The following is a 20,729-nucleotide window of genomic DNA, read 5'->3' as shown; positions in this document are numbered from 1 at the left end:
GAGCAGCCACATAGCTAACAACTTTCTAGAGTACTTTCAATATATGCCTCTCAGCACTTAGCAGATCTGTGAGTAGCTACAGGAGAACAAGACAATTACTCTCAAGCCAGGGCAGTCTGGACGAGGGAAGTTCACTGAAGCCAAGGGTGCTGCAGCATGAGAGAGACACTGTCAGCAATGGGTTTCAGAGGTAGGTTTCTGCAGTGTTCTCTGAAGCCCAGTCTGTTCATTGCAATCTCCCCCTGGAGAGGGTCTATTAGCACACTTCTCCTTTATTAGTTGAGTTCAGCAACATGGTTTCCAGTATGGGTAATAGGGAATAACAAATGAGAAATTCGGAGCAAGGATCATGAAATAAAAAGTTACCAATTAAGGGAGCCAAAATTCTCGAGAGGCCTGTGCTTGGTAGATACATGTGTACACACAAATATCCAGTTTATGCATCCAGACAGATCAGAAATCTCTCTGATAATCACAGTAAGAAGTGAGCCTATCTCCAAGCTTTACCACCAAGCACCTCTGGATTGTGCACCAAACTAAGAAAATTAAATCACCCAAAACTCTGCTACACAATTACAGCCCCAGATCTGGCTTTAAAACATTAGTTACCCACATCTCTTATTAACTGTTATGAAAAGACCAGTCCACAGTAGACAAAGACACTATTTTTGTATTGTTTATGAAATAAACTCCCTGAAGAGTATACTTGCATCACATTACTACAAGTCTAGAATTACTGCTTGTGCTGGAAACCAAGCATCTCACTTTTTCATACAGAATTTTTTTGCCCCCTATAAAAGACCCAGACACAGATTGGGTGAAATTTAAAAGCATGATCCCCTTATTGAGTTTAATAGAAACACTATTGAGCTCTATAATCAGTTTTTATTTAAGGCAGACATGCTCTTTTGTACTGTGTTTTTGTAACTTCACTAGACCTTAGAAAGCATTAACCTGTTTTGAATTCACAACACTACTCCTTAAATAGTGGACTCTCACCCCAGAGACTAAGGACACTGAAACACTGACCTCCTGCATCCAGTGATTTTGATCAAGAGTTTGCATCCCAGAACTGCAGGTCAGGCTTAGATCTCAACTCAGTATATGAGCACAGAGTGGGAGTGAGGAGTTATTTTCTAGGGCACATGAGTCAAATGTTCCATGCTGATAGAGAAAATGGTATGGTTACTGAATGTAAAGGAGTTGCTACTTCTTTACAGCCAGACCTCTTCAGCAGAAACCTCTGTAGGAAATAACGTAGAAACTTTTTCTTACTGAGCAGACCACTGAAAGATCTTGCTTATTGACAGGGAGCCAGAGACAGAAGATAGCAGAGCACAGGAATATTCAAATGAAGTTTGGGGTTTTACAATAAAAACAACTTTCTGCTTTTAAATGGAACAAACTGTAGTTAGTCCATTTCCCCAGAGAGAAAAATCAGAATTTTTGAAATGTCGTAAATTATTCATTAAGTTGTGTCTCTGTCATCCCAAGAAGCCCATCTAGCCACAGTGTTCAAAATTCAGGAAAGGGCTGAGCATGTCAGAAGGGGATCTGAAGTCCCCCACACTAAACTGTCATAATGAACGTCGGCAAAGCGGTGCACGTTTGAAGCTTTATCCCCTGCTGGAGCATCAGTCCTGGGCACGGGCTGCCGGCATGTTAAGCAGGGCTTCAGCACCCAAAGTGGCACAGCCATCTTCTGCCGTATAGTTACTTGAACATTCAGGCACTCACCTGGGCTCCAGCTATGCTGCAACCATCCAGCATTTGATTTGCTATTTAGGTAAAGAAAAGCAGTTCCTACTCTGATCTCAGTACTATGGTATCTAATCAAGTTATAACTCAAATTCAAGAGATTTGAGTTTCAGTTATCATTACTGAAGGCTGACATACAGCAGGCACTGGGACCACAGGTCAAGGCCATTTCTTGACCATTCCTGATGCTCTCCAACATAGCAACAGAACTGCTCAAGAATGTCCTCTTTGTGATTTGAGGACCGCAATGACCAGCACTGTTCCTTTAGCAGGGTCACACTTTCCTTCTGCTACAACAGTAAAACTCGTCTCTGTGGGACACTGTCCAGGGCAAGACTGTGCAAAGAACTCTCCAGAGCCACAGTGCCTTCCAACTCCACCAGTCGTGCCAAGAATGCTTCTAGCATTAAAACCAAATCCCAGCACAGATGACACGAGCAAGACAGAAACCCCAATTCCCTACTAGAAAAGCCCTACGCAGCCCTCCCTAACCCAAGTGACTGTTGCAGGGAGGGCGTACATTAACTCTTTATCACAGGTGACAATTTCAGGCACTACTTGGAGGTACACAGAGGAAGGGCAAGAAAGTGATAGAGCAGAGCACTGCTACCATATCGTACAACATCACTAGCACAATGCCCTACCTCTGTTCTTTAGCATTTTTCAGGATCAAATCCTTGGATATTACTAAAGCAAACTGATCACAAAACCAAGCCTTACTCAAGTCCCCATTCACCATCATAAACATTGCCAGGTAAGCACACTTTCTTCTGCCAAAGAGGAAGGAGCTCTGTACTACCAAGGATATCAAAAGAGTGCCAGCTAGAGCCCTGACTGTCAGACACCCCAACCAGCAAGCACCACTGAAGTAGCTTCAAAGAAGACACTGGGCAGTGCTGGATCAGAGCCTTTCCTCATTCATCTGCATTCCTGTATGCAATAATTGAAAGTTCTATATCATCCATCAATATTCTGGCACTAACTGCAAGGGCTAGTGTCAAAGAGCTTTTTTTTTGGGTGCTGTTTGCCACTCCCCAGTTAGTGGTTTGGCTAATCACATGAAAAACAGCTGTTTTGTCAAGAAACATTTTTAAATCTCTGTCAGTTGAAAGAAAGACTTTGCTAATCCTCAAAGCCATGGAAAACAGGCAGGTCACAACCATTTCAGGGGAACCTTCTGTCCTTCAGTGCTATCAGGAAGTTATACTTTACATGACTTAGCTGGTATTGGAGCTCTTACCGTTCAGAACGTTCAGCTAGGAACTATCCTGCTCGTAGCTGCTGGGAAACCAGAGATTACATTTCGTTGCAAAATTTCAACTGCCACCTGGGAAGATATGGATGAAACACATGTGCTAAACATAATTTTGTACAGTTTGGGTCTTAAAATACTCCTAACAGCCCATTAATGGCCAAGTTGCTACTATAATTATTTACTGAAAGCAAACACTGTGATACGACACGAAGATGTACCCCTTGTCCCAGTAGGCTACAAAGAGTCAGTCATTTGGCTTCACTGAAGAACTCAAAGGGGTTAATGAAAAAATGCTGGACACCAAGCTTGGAAAAATTCAGTTCCAATGAGTACCTTTGGAAGTTGAAAGGCTGTAAAGTAAGAGTTGTAACAATTACATTCTCCTTCAATGCATAGCAGTTGTAACCAGTTAGACTTAACCTGATAAGAAATATGAGGTACTGACAAAACAAGCCTGAAACTTTGTGAGAAGACAGACAAGCCTTTGCCAATCTGCCTGGTCCAGCTTACTAGCTCTTAACCCCCATGCTTGTAAGCCTTTGTGATGGCCCAGGTTGGCTGACTTTGAGAAGAGCGTTTATGGCAGGAGCAGCAGTAGCAACTACAACCACCTAGTTCCCAAGAGGATCACCAGCTATTGCTTTTGCTTGGCCATGTTTCAACAGGATCACCATGTGGAGGAACAACACAGAGTGTTAGGAAAGAAAAGATGACCAAGAAATTGAGTTCCAGTCTCCATGGCCTGGGCAAAGTTCTCAGCCCCTATGTGTGTTTTAGTCCCCCATAGGTAGGCAAGGGCCAAACAGAAGGAGAAATTGCTGTATGATAACCCAGTAAGCAAATCGTCATTTTGAAGGTGTCCTGCAGAAGGAAGCAAAGGAAGCATATGGTAACATACCCACTTTAATATACAAAGTTTAATTTTGTTTCAAATGTTTATGTTTTTTCACTGTCTAGCATAACGATACAATTATGGATCACCACTTTATCACATGAATACATCATTCTAGATTACAGCAGTAACTTATTATGTATAGTATGACAACTTAGTCACAACTCTCTGAAAATTATGACTGTATTTCCCACCAAGATTCCCAAAGAACAAAACCCTGTTTATTATTGAAATTATTTTCACCACATGTGTCAATTCACTTAATCCTGTGTACAATTCAGCAAGCTTTAATCCTTCTGCATATTTCCCATTCAGCAATATCACCCTTTTAGCTACTGCATTTGCTCTTAATAGAAATTTTCCCCTGTGGTTCATTTATATTCAAGAGACTATTCAGGTCACCCAGTGCAAATATTTTTGGATCATTGGCGATGTCATTGTCCAGAATCATATTCACTCTATTTTCTCCATTCTCAGAATGAATTTGCTAGGTATGGGGTGCCGAAAAAAGCTCTTGTTCTCATTCATCGCATATTTAACTGAAGAAGCAAAGCAGAAAATAAATGAAGTCTGATTTGCATGAAATTGTGCATTCTGTATCCCAGTGTTGAACACAAGCACAGACATACTTTTAGTTCTGTCGTGTCTAGTTTCTATATTTAATTCGTCTCCTTATTACCTTCTATTGAATTAAGGGAATGACACAACAAGGTTTTCATAACTTATTATTTGCCACTTGGCTACTAACCCCGCCCTAATAATACTACCTTCCTTCTAGCTGCAGATGCTGCATTTGTCTCTCTCAGTACTTTCAGTCCTTAACAAGCAAATCCACGTTAACCTGTTGAAAAATCCACAGAAAGGGGGAAAGGAAGGAAACGCATCCTTCCTCTTGGCTTCCCTGCTGAGAGCAGCACTGCGTTTGTGTTTTGCAGCTCCTGCTCCGGAGGACGTGGTGCCCCTTGGCTCTCAGTGCAGTTTGCTCCCCCAGGCTGAGCAGTGCCTTGCTCAGCCACTTCCAAACTCGGCTACAGAGATAGCCTCAGACGAGCCTGTCTCCACGATCTGCCAAGTGACAGATCAAAGCCAGAAAATTGCTGTTGTTTCTAATGCTTTTCCTACATTTACCACTTTTTGCTCCCCCCTCCAGGCACCCGAGAGGCCCCTCTGGTTCTTCCAAGTAAAACCTGGAGCCTGAAGTCCTGTCGATGGGAGAGGCAATACCAAACAGACCCCTGCGGGCCCAACAATCAGATGATGTGCCAAGTTATATGAAATTAGCTCCCACGTTTCTCTTAAAAAAGACAAAGGAAATGAAAGATGAGCTTGAAGGAAGGTCGTGCGTACCCCCTGTTCCTTATCTGGCCCCTTCTAGACGTTATTTACAGCAGCACTGGAAGTGCTGGAGCCTGCCTTTTAGAGCTCACTGAAGAAGTCCGTGGGAATCTTTCCAGTGACTCTGTGGCCTTGCTGGAAATTGCTGAGGTTTAGTCTGTATGCCTTTAAAGCTGCAGTGAGAGTATGAGTGGTGGGACACAGGCTAAACTGAAACTGCTGTTAAAGGCCGTGGAAAAGAAGGGGGAATGGCCACTCACCAAACTGTCCTCAGAGCTGAGAAAATAAGGATTTAAAGAAGAAAAAAAAAAAAAAAAAACCACCTTTCCAAGCATTTTTTTCAACATTAAAGAGCAGCTGCACCTGGAGTGGTGCCAGTTGCGCAGATTCACTCAGCAGACACAGGCTGAGCATGACAATAGCTTTGGATATTGATGGGTTTAAGACCTGAGGAGTTGGAGGGTAGTCAATATTGCCTTTTCCAGTCCTTTAACCCTCAAGACACTGCTGCATTTTCAGAGCCCTGGATTCAGGATTGTTTCATGGTCCCAAGTGTGATCTGAGAAATACCTACTGCCACAAGAAGCACAGGTTTAATCCTAGTACAGCCAGCTCAGCTCTTCATCTTGCACAGGCAGATGACTTGACCACCACACAATTCATTGAGCATAGGCTGTTCAGACACAGCATTAAAAATGGAGCAGAATGGCTTTAGAGTATTTTTCTAAGTGTAGCAATTTGCTCCAGCAGTCCTGGGCTAGGCACTCGCCTTCTCTCTGCTCCTTTGTAGCATGCCAGATGATGCAGTTGCCGTTACCATCATGTGGCAAATCTCTGTGACCTATCAGGATGAAAACAGCTGTATAAAGGTAAAATGACAGATAATCACAAATGCCTGCAATCTTAGATAAAGGCAACACACAGAATAATACAACTTGCTCAAATAAAATGATTGCAATTTAAAAACGCACCTTCTTTACACATGACACCATTCTTCAGATGGACAAACTTTATTCAGAGGCAATCTGCTCTTTCTGGGTCTCTGTGTGCTCATGTGCTTCTTTCAAAAACACCTTGCTATGCTTCAGTATTCTGATTTCATATCTCCAGGACTGAAAGAGGAGTTGCCTGGTACCACTGTCAACCTAGAGTGAGAAAGAATCCCCAAAATTGTTCATATAGGAGGAGCAACCCCGCAAGCCCTGCAGCTAGTACAGCCTTTAGCACAGATGGATTTCAGGGGCACACGGATGAAGTGACTCCAAGCAAGGGTAGAATGGCATGGTGCCGTGCTGTCACTCGAGGCCCCTCCCAGCCTCCTGAACCAGGTATCACTAGCACAAGTGCTGCTGGTTTGGTGTGGGCTTCAGTGAAGAGTTTGATATATGTTTTCCTACTGCCCTCAGCCAAACAGGAATAGCATTTCCTGTATCACTTCCTCTGCTTGGATGATGGTGTGGAAACTTCAGCTGCTTTTTCCTGATATGTGGGGAGGAGAAAGACAAGGAGGGGAATATCTAGAGAGCTGGCAGAAGTACAGTAAGAGAAAATAAAAGCAAGAGTAGAGAAAAGGAGGTACCCAGAGCATGAGAAGTCTGAATGGCACAAGCTTGCAGAGACAATGGTCAGTAAACTGAAACAGGTACTGTAAGAGTCACTAGAAAGGGAGTAGAAATGTGTTTTTAAACAGTCTTGTGTGGTTAACACATGCAATGCAAGGCCCTAAAAGAAAATAGTCTTCTACAGGTGGCATTATTTCCTGATTCCAAGGGAACCAGCAGAGCTCTGCAGGATATGGCAGCAAGGAAGCAAAGAGATTAGTAGAGACAGAACAAAGGAAAAGGGCAGGGGGTGGAAGAGAAGGAGATGGATGAGGAAGGAAATATTATTTTGTAGAGCAATACAGTATTTGCTGGGTCACAGCCAACCCCTGAATGCACCTTAAACTCTTACTTCCCATCCTTTCCCAGCTGGATAGATAATTGCCTGACTATAGACTCATATTAATCATTTTTATGTCTATGATCTCCAATGCCAGCACAAGGAGTGCTGTTAGACAAAGCTATGTCTCACCATAGGCTACAAGAACAGAACAGGACCCCTTCCCTTCCTGTATTTGAGCTCAGTCTCTAGGAAAAGCACAGGAAACATCAGGAACTCCCAAGGATCAATGGGGTAAGATATTCCTATGGTTTCAGGCATATATATTGTATTCCTTTCCCAAGCCTTTCATACACAGCCTGATTTATTAGCCTTAGTCAGCATTCTGTCTTGTAGACCTGCCAGAAAAGCACAGTGGGATGAAACATCTGGTAAATTTGCTCAAATTCTATTATGAAATATCTTCAATTCAAGTTTCACTGGAAAGTAAACAAGTCATTGTCTTTAAAAAGTGATTCACTTTGCTGTCAGAAAACACTGGCAATCAGCAGTAGGCATTAGTCCTCTTTTCAGGGCTGTCAGGGGAGAATAGCTCCAGTTGTGAACTACTCTGGGCCAGGCAGATGATCATGTGTATTGCTGCTGGTTCAGTGAAATTTAACTTGTTCACCAAGGCCTGCTATCTCATTGCCAGGCAGTGACATTCACTTACATTTTAAGAGCACCCAAGGGGAGCCCAGAGAGCACGGGACAAGGCAGGCGTGCGTCTCCTCGGCACGGGGGGGGTGCTGCAGGGATCCCCAGTTCAGCCAGCACTGCCCTGCCCCCCGAGCTGCCTGCAGTGTGGCCCTGCTGGAAGGCACAAGACTCCCCAGCCCAGCGCAGGCGCTTCCAACGCAGCGCACACAGTGTCCTGCAGGTGGTACCGAGGGAGGCAATGCAGAGCGGAGTGCTAAACAGGTACAGCCTGTCAGCCGCAGTCAAGAAAGAGAGGCACTTCACAAACACTCCGTGTTACACTTCTCCCTGCTGGCTCCACACTTACGCAAATCCCTTGGCCCCAAACTCCCACGTTATCCTTCCATGGAGGGCAGGGGCCAGAGGCCATTATTTCAGTCTCTAAATTGGAAACAACACCTATAGAGAAGCTGCTTTTAGTTTCTGCAGATGAACTTGAGCCCTCCTCAATCACTTGGGCTGCTGGTGGAGAGAAGTGAACGTCCCTCGCCAAAGGACTCTTCAGTGGTAGTTTAATTTCTACAGAAAAGCATTCCTCTCTTACAGTCAGCAGCTTTAATAAGTGGATGTGCTGCAGGAAAAGAACCTATTGGTGGGTCAAACTACAGCACTTGACTGTATTCATCCACAGGGGATATTTTTTAATTGCTGAGGAGCCCTTTGAGAAAGCCATCTGACTTTGCTACGTACCTGTGGTGCATGGTATATTTGAGATAGATTCAGCTAGCAAAGTGCAGATCAAAAAGAGAGTGAACACATTATAGATCATTACAGAAAACAGAACTGCACTGAGAACTAGTCCAGATGTAAAGGAGCAGATACGTGCATTTCGGGCAGGTTGTGCACTGAATGATAGCGTAGCAGAGAATATGCTTATCTGTGCAATACACACAACACGCCGTCTGCCGTCAACACATTCCTACGTGCGCTGGCTTGAGCCATTTGAAACTGATTTTCCATTTACGCCAATTCTCATGTTACGCTGTGCCAGGCTGCTGGAGCTTGGACACGGAATGAGGCAAATCCCTGCCGCCCTCTTCGGCTCAGGGTGACTTCAGGACAACACAAAGGACTTGGACCAAAACAAGATAAGACATAAAGTGAAAAAACAAACCAATTAGAAGTGCTGTCAGAGCTGGAATTTCTCTGAAAATGTGTGATACAACTGGAGAAGGCTTAAAAGTGCTGCAGACAGTAACGTCTGCCAAAAGGAGAGAAACTGTCAGAGCAGGGAACTTTTTTTGGGCCAGGGCTAGTCTTGAAGAAGATGACATTTTTCGCAGTTCTTATTTAATCTGGGCAAAGAAGTCTAAGTGGGGAGAGGTAATACAGAGAGAGGAGTAGAGCTGCAACCACAGAAGATTAAAACATCTCAGAGACATGTTGAGAACAGTCTGCAAAAGTTGCTTCTGGCAACAGAGAGAAATTTTGGACCAATCTAATAGCAAGGCACCAGTCTCAGTTGTAAGGGGTGCTTCAGAGAAAGCTGTTTGAACCTGCCAAGCAGAGGAAGTCATTCAGCCCAGACCAGATCTGATCTGAGGAAGGACAGTCCTCTTCTGTTGCAAGCAGGAGAGAGAGTATAAACCACCAAGAAAAAAAGAGACTGGAAGCGAAAAGGTGCAAGGAACTTATAGCTGGAACTGACTGAAAGACAACACATCAGGCTATGGACAATGCCTATCATTTGGAGAAGAGGCACAAGAATGTCAAGGAGCTCATTTGAACAAGATCACAGCATGGAAATCACAGCAGTGCCAGAAATAGTGACTTCAGCAATGAAAGAACCACCACAGATAAAAAGTAAATGGGTAAAAACCCTTCCTATTTTCCAAGCAGGACCCTTCACTAATCCCCACTGTGGGAGGATGTGAACTGCATGCCTGAATAAATAATGAACTGGGAAAGAAAGAACATACGATAAATAGTACCATGGAGGAAAGTGCACAGCCCAGGGTGAAACACATGCCAAGGCTCTGGGCTCAACAGGGTGAAGCAAATGTGGAGGTAGGGGAGCAGAGCAGCTGGGGTTGCTGCGTAGGGCAGGCTAACTACTGGGCTGGCAGGGACCTCCAGAGCTCTGCCGGAAAGGAAGAGACAAAAGCAGGGAGGAGGAGGAGAGATGAGAAACAGAACAAAGCCACTGCAGACTGGCTCTGTGGGGAAGAGCCAGGACCGGAGGCACACTGGTCAGCCGTTACACGAACTAGATGGAAACCTCTTACTTCTCCAGTGAAATATGTAACTAAAGTCATCACAGAGTTAACAGATTAAAATATTGCCTGTTTCACATTGTAGGGTGTTGTGTTTCAAATGAAGGTTTTTTCCCCACAAAAAAATAATTTTTTTAAAAAAATCTTGTTTTCTATAAAAAAATTATATAGCAAGTGCTGCGTCTGCCATCACACCACACTTGAATAATGTGTCCTGAGCATCATGTTGTGAGGAGGCAGGACTCTGCATGAGCAGACACTAGCTCCCTGCAAATGTGCAACATAGATAGAATGTGCTTTGGAAATGTTAACATCAAACAAAGGGTTACTGCCTTGGGTTATTGCCTTGTTCAAGATAATGTAACTCCCCTCTGGCAAGCCCTGCTAACAGAGCAGATCAGGCCTGTCAGCCACTTGCCCATTCTGAGATGGCATGGGACAGCTGCAGTCACACTGCCCAGGCAGTCTGCAGGAGCCTCCCTTTCTCTGTTCCTCACCTTTGTGCCATGTTAGGAAGAAAAGTCCATGAGGTAAAACAGCAGAAAGAGCACAAGCTGTCAGAGATCTTCCTCCCAGGGCTCCTAGAAGTCACCTGAATCCAATGGATTGGCAGAAATCCAGCCTCTTCCAGGCTCAGCGACTGGGAGAAGGAGATGGACATGGGGTGGGGAGCAAGTAACTGTGAGAAGGTTGGGAGCAGTGGTGTGGAACAGCTTTTTTCTCTGGCTCCCATCAATGTGGGAGCTACCTCCACACTCCAGTTGTCAGACTGGATTCTAGCAAGCTCCTTCTTTTCTTGTTTTCTCTGGCTGCTCTCTCCACAGAACATTGTTTTCATGAATTTCCCCATAATGACAGTTTATTCCAATCAATAAAGCTAACAACAAATGATCAAGAAAATACACTGGAGAGGAAAGGAGAAAGACCTTTTCTACTCTGAGTGGGCTCCAGCCATCATTGACAGACCACTCAAGAGCCCAGCCCGAGCCATGAGAAAACAACCCTGCAAGCCATCCCACACCTTCTACCTTCCACTCTCCAGTTCCCTTTGTCATCTTCAGCTTGTGCAAGTCTCTGGTACTGGATGGCCATGAGTAGCGACAAGTGGAAGACATGGCAGAGAACCGAAGGGATGGGCAAGCTGTAATCACTCTCCTCTGTTCCTTGTAAAGCTACCACTGCCTTGCTCTTTGTCATTTTCTCCCCTTTCATCTATGACCTAGAACCAGCAAGATTTCAACAAGAGGGGAGTATATTTTTAAATGCTTTAAGGATATAATCCATATAAATTAATGGATTTTTTCCCCCCCCAGGGAAGCACAGACTCCACACTTCCCTCTGTCTTTTCTTGCAGCCCCAGGCCTTTTGTTCCCTGGCAAAAGCTCCCCATTGAAGTGCATGGCATTTTCTGGGCACTATATCTTCAGTATATTCTTTGCAGCAGGGTATTTTTTTTAATAGTCACTTGAATAATCAGCAGTCAGTGTTAAAATACAGCATTGTACACTGACACCCCTAACCCCCAGGAAGCAGCAGAAGATGAAGAGGGAAGCCTGCAGTTCTTATTGGGCTCATTTTCTTTCCTTGAGAACTAGCTCTTTCTTTCCTACATACAAGTACCCCACACAGTTAAAGCCAGCCCTAGTTATCTATAGCCAGCTCTTGTTCCCATTCCTAATATCATACAACTGGAGTATAGGGGACTGTTTAGGCTACTAAGGGAATAATGTAGGCTTCTGAAGTTGTCCCAGAATGAGTTGTTGGCACAACAGCTCTCTGTGTTCCTAACCTGAACACCTCCTCAGATGTGGCAATACTTAAAAAGAGCTGTAGATTTCTTTTCATTTGCAGATTTAAGTTAATTTGTTAAATGTTGACCACAAGGCTAGTGGAGAAGCTGACTGCTTTAGGTCCTACCCTTTCAACACCAGGATGTATTTTAGAAATAATTTAACAAGACAGAAGAAATTAAGGCAGGAAACACAGAGCCAAGTCTGAAGGAAGGAAAGACTGTTCTCTTATCACAGCTGAAGCCATTTACTTTTGTTATATGTAGTTATATTAATTTTTAAGTACTCAGCTTTTTTAATGCTAATTCAAGCTTGCTGTGTCTTGCTGACAGCCAGGCATATGTGACCCTCTGTTCTTTACAAACATTACACACCGTGCAAGAAGATTATGTAGTCACAGACAATGTTTTTTTTTTTCCTTCCTGTAAAACTAAATTCTATCAGCCTGAACCAGTGGCTTGCTGTCTTCTCTCTCCTCTTGTGCTCTGAACTTGCAGTGTTGGAGGCTTAGATGTAAAGGATTTTTCAGTGAGGAATGTATCTTACTGGAGGCTCCATCTGCTTCTCCGTGATTTCAGGCTGTTGTTTCATCCTGTTCTATTCCAAGAGTACAGCTGCTGCCATCAAAAGTAAAACTGAAAACCAGGAGAGGTGGTAGTCTCACCTGAAACCATGTAACAGCAATGGCTTACAGAGAGCTTGTAGATGTACCATCATCCTCCATTAGTCTTTCTTGTCTGGCAAGCAGGAGCACTTTGAAGTCCTCATATCATGCTTAATTAGCTGCATTGCTAGAAAGTGTGCTTGTGGCCCACTGTGACAGCTTTTAAGAGAATATAGTCACAAAAAAAAAAAGACACTATAGTGGCATTTTTAACTCCAGCTTTGGGTTTGGGCAAAGCAGTGCAGTTAAACGATGGCTCTGCAAGTCTGTAGAGAGACCTGATCAGGACAGATGCTGAAGTACTCAGCAGTACAGTGAAACAGGATGCTCAGAACTTCAGGCAAGACACTGCATACCAAGCAGAAGCTGACCCAGAAATGACAGGGATAAGGCTTAGGCTGAAATAGAGTGGTGAAATGAGGCCAAATGGAAGCTCTATCTTACCATAGTCAATAGGTGCTCTCAAAATCAAAGCAGAATCTCTCAGGGGAGGGGGGATGGAAAGCAGCATTTGAGAAATAAAACTACAAAGGCAAATTGTGGGTTTGCCATGAAAGAATCTGGAGGATTGATTCAGATAATTACATTGCTCCTATTCCCTTCATAGAGCAGCCAACCTCTAGGAACAAGGGCCACCATCTGTCCTTAAGAGAAAGTGCTGTAGTTTAGCTTTAAACATGACAGCAGTTTCACTGAGGACAAGCACTATCAAGGGTCAACTGCTTGCTGAAACACTGCCAATCTTTCTGAAGACATTCCCTCTAGATATACTACAGACACCCATCCTTCTCTATTTCATTCCTGTTAGGTTTGTTACTTGGCCTCGGAAAAGCCAAAAACAGACTTGAGACTTTTGTGATTCAGCAGATTTAGAAGAATACAGGCAATCCAGTGAGGTAAATCACTCAGAGAAAGGACACAAAAAGAGAAGTGAATGACTATGTAACTAAAAGGTATGAAACCGGTATTAGAAACAGGAGGTGGACAAGGTAGGGCAGGAGTAAAGACAAAACAAAACACATACACACACAAAAACACCCAAACTTGGCTAGGAAAGGCTTCAAGGAAGAATGGAAAAAGATTTTCAAGAAATAAAGATAAATAAGAATTTTTTCAAGTACAAAAGGCACCAAATGTCAGCAGGGCATCTAAAGGAGTGCCAGGGTTATTTAGTAAGAGAAGAAAAAGGCTGTAGAAAACTCAAATTAAATCTTTACCAAGTGTTCATAAGAAAGGATGTAGGGCTGAGGTAGGAGAGAGAATTACTTTTTCCACAAGAGGGAAAAGTACTAAAAGAACTCTGGGTCACAAGTAGAAAGAATAAATAAATTACAGCTGTGCACAGACAGTTCCCCCCAGTCATAGATTAGGCAGGGAAGTCTCCTAAGAGTGAATTTTAAATATATTCTGTGAGAGTCAGGAGCAGAACTAAGGTGGGTTCCTGTTACTTTCATCCACTGCATTTATTTGCCCTATATGAGGCAGAGATCTATATAGCCTCCCAATCTTAGGTACTGTGAGAGCAGAGATCATCCTCAAGAAACCATCCTTATGCTATTTTAGCGTCTCTGATACTGCAAGGTTCTCACAGGGAAAGACAGGTTTTGTGCATGCACAAAACAGCTCACAGCCAGCCCTGCTTCAGACCCCAGCGCTGCTGTGGGAACAACTAACAGCTGAAAGCCTTCTACCATCTGCAATTCAGGAAGGGACTTCTGCATGTTACAAGGTGGACCAAGTACACCTGTAAGTACAGTCAGTGACTTGCACTGGAAGCATTCACCAGACAAATAATAAACAGAGTTAAGCTGCAAACAGAAAACCATGAGAAAGGGAGTAGCATCTCTGAGATGGGAAAAGCTTCAGGCAAAAGCAGTTGGAAATTCATAATCTAACTCTACCCACTGTTCTCATTGCTTTTTAAAAAAAATAAATAAATTCATTTAAGGACAAAGTAGTCACAGGGCACAATAGTACGTGACAAGAAAAGGACCTCATGTGTCCTCTCCTTGAGAGAGTTACAAAGTGCCATGGCTGATATGCTTTGAAGAAACCTCATCTGGATGCTTGTCCCAAAGGACAAACGTTGCCAAATGGCTGTAAATCATGTGCACAATTTGAGCTGCCTTGCTCTTACCTTGTATTCAATCTCACACTTTATGTTAGCTTTTGCAAACAAAAGGTATGGGCATAGAGCTGGAATCAATGTATTGTAGCAGCTTGGGGAACACTGAAGAAATAATATTGTCAGATGCTGATGCTTTCTCCTTAAAATGTTTTTGCTCAAACTTGGCTTTTCTCTCTGCCATCTCTCCATGCTTCCTGCTAGAACACAAGGTGACCTTTCCATGCTTAATTACCCGAACAAAATACACAGAACTTTAATGCCAAAAATGCCCCTTGTGCATTCCACTACATTTGCAGATGTTTGAAATAATCTAACCTAATTTCTTTCTCAGGTTAGGGTGAATGTGGTGTGAAATAACCAAAGAAAGTAAACAAGAGGAAGGAGGATGGACAAACACATGTTGACAAATGCAAGCTAAGAGACAGAAGCTGTGTGTGCACGCACAGTAAACTGTTCCCCAGCACAGTTTGACTCCATTCTGAAACAGATGCTCAATAATACTGCTTTGCCTTAATATAGCAGTGCTCATGCACGCATCTCAAGGCATCCCTCAAACGGTCACGTGCAGCACAGTGTGGCAGTCAGAAAACTACCAGTATAATCATTTTACAGAAGAGTAAACTGGTTCATATGGTCTGGATGATTCATCCTCGTTCATCACAAAAATATCCATGAAGAAGCTGGGAGCACAACACTGAAATCACCACTCACAAGGCTCCAGCTCTCCCCTCTGCTGGGCGGCCTTGCCCTTGGCGAAGCGCTGGGACGGGGCGGTGTCTGCCTGGGCACTGCTCGGCGCTCACCCCGCTGGGGCACCCTGCCTGCCGAGGGCTGCGGCACCGCTCGTGCGACGAGGTTATTTCACATGCTGGGGCAAATGGGGCTCCAAATCTATTCTTACAGGAAGAAGTGAGACTGCAGGTACCCTGATACCCAGCTGAACCCAAGCTGCCTTCATGCCACACTGGAATAGGAGCTACTGCCATGGCTCATCCAGGGACTGCTTCCAGAGCTCCCCCATGATCAGGTTTCTGAGGCAGGCGTGTGCCTCGGGGCTCTCAGCTAGATGAAGTGTTAGGTCACAGCTCAACACATCACACAGATCTTCAAGCTAAACTGTAGCAAAGAAAATGTTAAAACCCATTTCTATATGACAAGGCACTTAAGTAGCCTGGCCAATTAGACTGCTTGATTAGCTGACATTCCTACCACTATCATTGTGCACACAGGGTGCCTCGTGCATGAATGAAGATGGTGTCTGAAGGTTTTTGTTTTTGTCAAGGCTTTTCTGTTTCTTTGTGGAATAAGAAAGCTCATATTAATTTTCCTGGCATTTTGACTATAAATACTCTGGACACCTAATAAATTAAATTACCATTTATTTAGTTACTGTTTGGTTATTTAAGAACTTAATAACAAACATATGTAGTGACATAAACTTGAATTAGAGAATTCCTCATTTGCAGTTCAGATACCAGGACAGAAGAGCTTAGCTTCACATCATAGCCCTCTAGCCTGGCACCCAAATGGACACAGAAGCAACTGAGATCTTTCAAATGGAGATACCTTCAGGATGCCATATGCCTTTAGAGAGAACAGATGAGAAATAAGGAGAGTGTTTAATACAGGAGAAAAATGTCCCTTAGGCAAAGATTTCACTAGGTGCTAGAGACTTGTGGGATAATCCCTTTCCTGCACAAATGACACAATTCATTCTTCAGCTTCCTATTGTGCAAGCTGCCCTAGAAGCACTTCTAAATACGCTCTCTGTCCCACATGCAAGAATTCAGATGCTGTAGTTATACAAGTAGTTCCTCTTGTCTTTCACTAAAATAGTACATTTATACAGCATCCTTCTCTGAAGACCCTCATGACATGTCCAGCAGTCACCATCTCTTTTTCCTGGATGACTGGAGGTATAGAAAGGACAGAGCTAGATTGGGAGTTACCCTTAGAGTTTTTAGGCTGAATTCAAAGTAATTAAGGTCCTCTTCTCACTCCTAATGGAAACAAAGAGTTCTGCATTTACTTACATCTCAGCCATATCACGAGGCAATGTACTTTGGCCTACGTGATATACCCAAAATCCCAGAGGAGTTCTCAGGTCCATTTCTACACACAAAGGTGCACACAGAGCTCTCTTCCTGCTTTGCAGTGTCTGTGTAAGAGCCTCATACCATTTGGAGACCAGTCCAGTCCACAGTGGTTTGATCTGCTATGTATCAGCCTGCAGCAGCACTATTTCTGTGAACCCCGGAGAGTGTGCTGTACCAGGCATGGACCACCTAAGGGCTTGGCAAGCCATGTAAAGTACACTTTTCCTCTCTGATTGGAATAACAGTCTTGAGAAACTTAGTTGTTTCATGAGAACGTAATCACAGACATATTCACTAGAGTCACACAGGTCCTAGAGGTGATGATAAATGCCTCCTGATCAACCCATTTCAGATTATCTGCAGAGGTTTAAGAATAATTACCCTGATTCACCTTTGAGTCGTCCATTTCTATGTTGGCAAAAAGGCACTTCAGTGTCACAGCCATCTTAGAGCTGCAACAAGGTAGAGCTCTTCTCTGGCATAAATCTGGAATAATACAGCATTTTGGGAGGACTACTAAGGAAAAGCATTCAGTCAGTAGGGTCAGCATTTAAATGGTCTTTGTTTGAAGGGTCAGAACCCCGATGAATTGCAGAGGCAGAGAGAACCTTCAGAAATCACCTACTGCCCTCCCACACAGTGGCATCAATGCACCTATGACACTCTTGACAGATGTTTGCCCACTCTGTTCAACAGCACTGTAAGCTGGCCAAGGACTTAGTCCTTGACATTATCTCAATCCCCAAGAGAAATGAGAAATTAGGCGTGTTTTCTGTATACAATGACATGTCAGAAATTAAAAGCACGATGGATTTTCATATCAGACTGTTGAGGACTAATTACAGCAGTGATTCCCAGCAAACCAGTGATTGTAGGCTAATTTTCTGTTATGAAACAGAAACCAGGGTTAATGAGGCTAATTGTGTCTACCAATGTTTCAAACAGAAAGGAAGCCAGCTCAATTTTGAAGTGAATTCTTTGTCAGGAGCAAATTGAGGAAAATTGCTACAGTTGTACCAGCATTTCCTAAAATTGCTTAGTATCATGCTTGGGAAACTAACACTATAGAGCACAAGCTAGTGGTACATAAAATGAAGCTTATTAGACAGTAACTATATCAGGTTTCAAATGCATAGCTGTGTGATGCACAGTGATGGTTGAGCTACTGGAAGTAATGCAACAGGGAGTCATTAATAAAGTGAGTGACCCTCATTCCGGCTCTACTGAGGTACTACAAGGAGAAAAAAATTAAGAAATCAAGGTATGTAGCAATATGTGTCAGACAAACAAAAGCTTCAAGTTCTATGTCTCATTCATGACTGATTAATTAATTACAGAAGCTGGGCTAGTAAAAAATGAACCCTTCACTGCAAAGCAAAATTCAAAAGCAGTCAGAACTCATTCAGAAGGAAAAAAAAAAAATCCATTTCGGCTCTCTTGCTACAAGTTGATAATTCTAATAATTACTCAGAAGAGTCAGGTGACTTCAGTGACAAAAAACGTAAGCAGTATCTGCAGCATGGTACAAGCAGCTGCTCCTGGGGAAGCCTCATCCCTGCCAAAAACACCTCAGCGTTAGTGCCCCTGCGATTCCTTCCCTGTCACTGTTGAATCCCCAGCCAGGCCAAGTGGCGATGCTTTGGTTTTACGATGTAACCAACTGGAACTAAAACATAACACATTCATTTGCGCTCCAGACTGGTGCCCAAATCCATCTAGCCTGGGCTAGAAAGAGTATGAATGCTGCACAGCACACAGGCACAATGGCCGTGGTTTGACCTTACTGCAAAATCCAGGCTGCCTTGCCTCTCTGTGTGCCCAAGGCAGAGGCATCCTGGGATTTGCAGGAAGGTCTTACTGCGCTGCAGGGTAGAGCTTATGTGGGAGACATCTAAAGAAAATCCATATCTGTACATATGGCTGTCCAGAGGAGCTCCTTAGGAGGACAGTGAGTAAGAAAAAAAAATAAAGTGTGCCAGACAGCAAGGACAACAAGCAAGAGAACAGCCAAGTGGAAAAAGTCCTGTGGGGAAAAACATGGAGCTAAGGAAGGAAATGAATTAATGTGATAATACATCAACATAAAAGAGAATAAAAAACATATGGAAGAAAGGGGGAATCTGAAGATTAAGCACAAAGAGAGAGACATACGGGTTAAAAATGGCAACAAAAATGTGCGTTAACACAAAGGTCTCCAAGTCCCTGGCCTACATTTCCCACCAGAAAACCAGTTCTGGGAGAAATGGGGAGAGAGGGAGCACAGGGAATCTCAAGGCGGGAATGGGGAGCACCTGGCTGAGATCACAACTTTTGTAGTGAAAAGCCCATTTGATATCTTTCATTTTGAAGTCACAGCCAGCGGCTATCCAGCTCCAGCGGCTCTCCTGGTCAGGGGCCTTTTGCAGGCTGCAATGTGTTCACTGGAATCGAAGCTTCCCTTTAAAAGAATTACATCTGCAGCCTTTCTGGTCTGCCAAGATACAGCCTTCAGGATGTAAATCAATGCTCTGCTGTCTTGTCGAATCCACAGCCTGAGGTATGAACATCTCCCATTCATCTTAATGGGATGTTAACCTCAAAGCCTCATTGTGACTCTCCGAATGCTAATACTTTATTAAACAAGTTGCTTAACATACAAATGCTGGGTTTAAATCACCCACATTTCTATAGGTGAACTGGACCTGACTTTGAATCTGAGGACCTACATAAAAATATTGTGACCAAAAATACCTGAACTGATAGTCATTTGTCATCTCTGCAAGTCAGTTTTATTTTGCTTTAGAGATGCAGGGAGGGGCTTAGGTTTGAATGGCTGCTGGTTTTCCCTATTTATCATCTCAAGGTAGGAAAGTGATTCTTCTGTTTGCTTTCAAAATTTCTGTTCTCTCTCCCAGAGCTTGTGTCAGTACTACCTGGGTTTACAAACCTTTAATTTTCCTGAACCGGCCTCTGCAACCTTTATTCAAGTTCTCTGTTCTTGAGAAGACCTCATTAAGGACATGGAAAGAAGAGCTGAATGATGAGGCAGAGTGGGACCATCAGAAGGCATCAAGCACCCTTTGCTCTCAGTGCAGACTAACCCCCTGCTGCTCAGGCAGAAAGCGATCTGATGCCCTGAGGCATGCTCCAGAGCAAGGCAAGCACTCTTGTAGTGCACATGAGGGTTGAAAACTCCAGGTTTTCTGAAGTGTCTGACAGTTACCAATGCTTCCATTGTTCAGCTCTCAAGAGGAATTACCTGGAAATTTGGAAATTGCTGATATCCATCCTGAAAAGCCTTTAAAAGCTTCACAATCAAGTAACAAACATCTCTGGTCACCAAGTTCGCCAGTAGCTTTAGGAAATTGTAGGTAAGAGCCTTACCCAAAAGTCACAGCCAAGCCCCCACACTTTGGTCTCGAGTAAAGATTTCAGTAGTGGGCTTACTACTAGAAGTGAATGCATATCCACCAAAAAAACAGACCAAAAGACAAATGAAACTGCCTGCTCAGATAAAGCCCTTTTCAGAAAGTTACAAGGGGGAGGGAAGGACTATGTGGGAGGATTTAAAGAAATGTCTGTTGAAAGATAAAATAAGCAAGATACTATGACGAAGAAAGCGAACAATGAAATGGAATCCAGTACAGACTGTCAAGTGAAAGAAAACCACATTACTATTTACAGCAAAGATCACTCATCTAACATGTATAATTAGAAATTCACACACAAAGATAAAAGTCGCCAGTGAATGCTGCTGTAATCCAAAATAATACAGCATTGTATGTATTTTTAAAAAAAATCTAACACTCTCCAAAAATAGGGATAATGGGTCTCATTAATAAGGTCTTCATCGGAACTAAACAAGTTCCCTTTATTCACATCGTAATTTTTCCCAGCCTGCCAAAAGGAACCCTCACGATAGGTCGTCCCAGCGCAGCTCCCCCACCCCACACATCTGTGCCTAGCTGAAGTTTGGTTGCAGACAGGACAATGATACCCA

The sequence above is a fragment of the Merops nubicus genome, unplaced genomic scaffold (genome assembly GCF_000691845.1).
Source record: "Merops nubicus isolate BGI_N331 unplaced genomic scaffold, ASM69184v1 scaffold21377, whole genome shotgun sequence".
Taxonomy (NCBI): domain Eukaryota; kingdom Metazoa; phylum Chordata; class Aves; order Coraciiformes; family Meropidae; genus Merops; species Merops nubicus.
The sequence above is the reverse complement of the archived record's forward strand: the minus strand, read 5'-3'. Positions refer to the sequence as shown.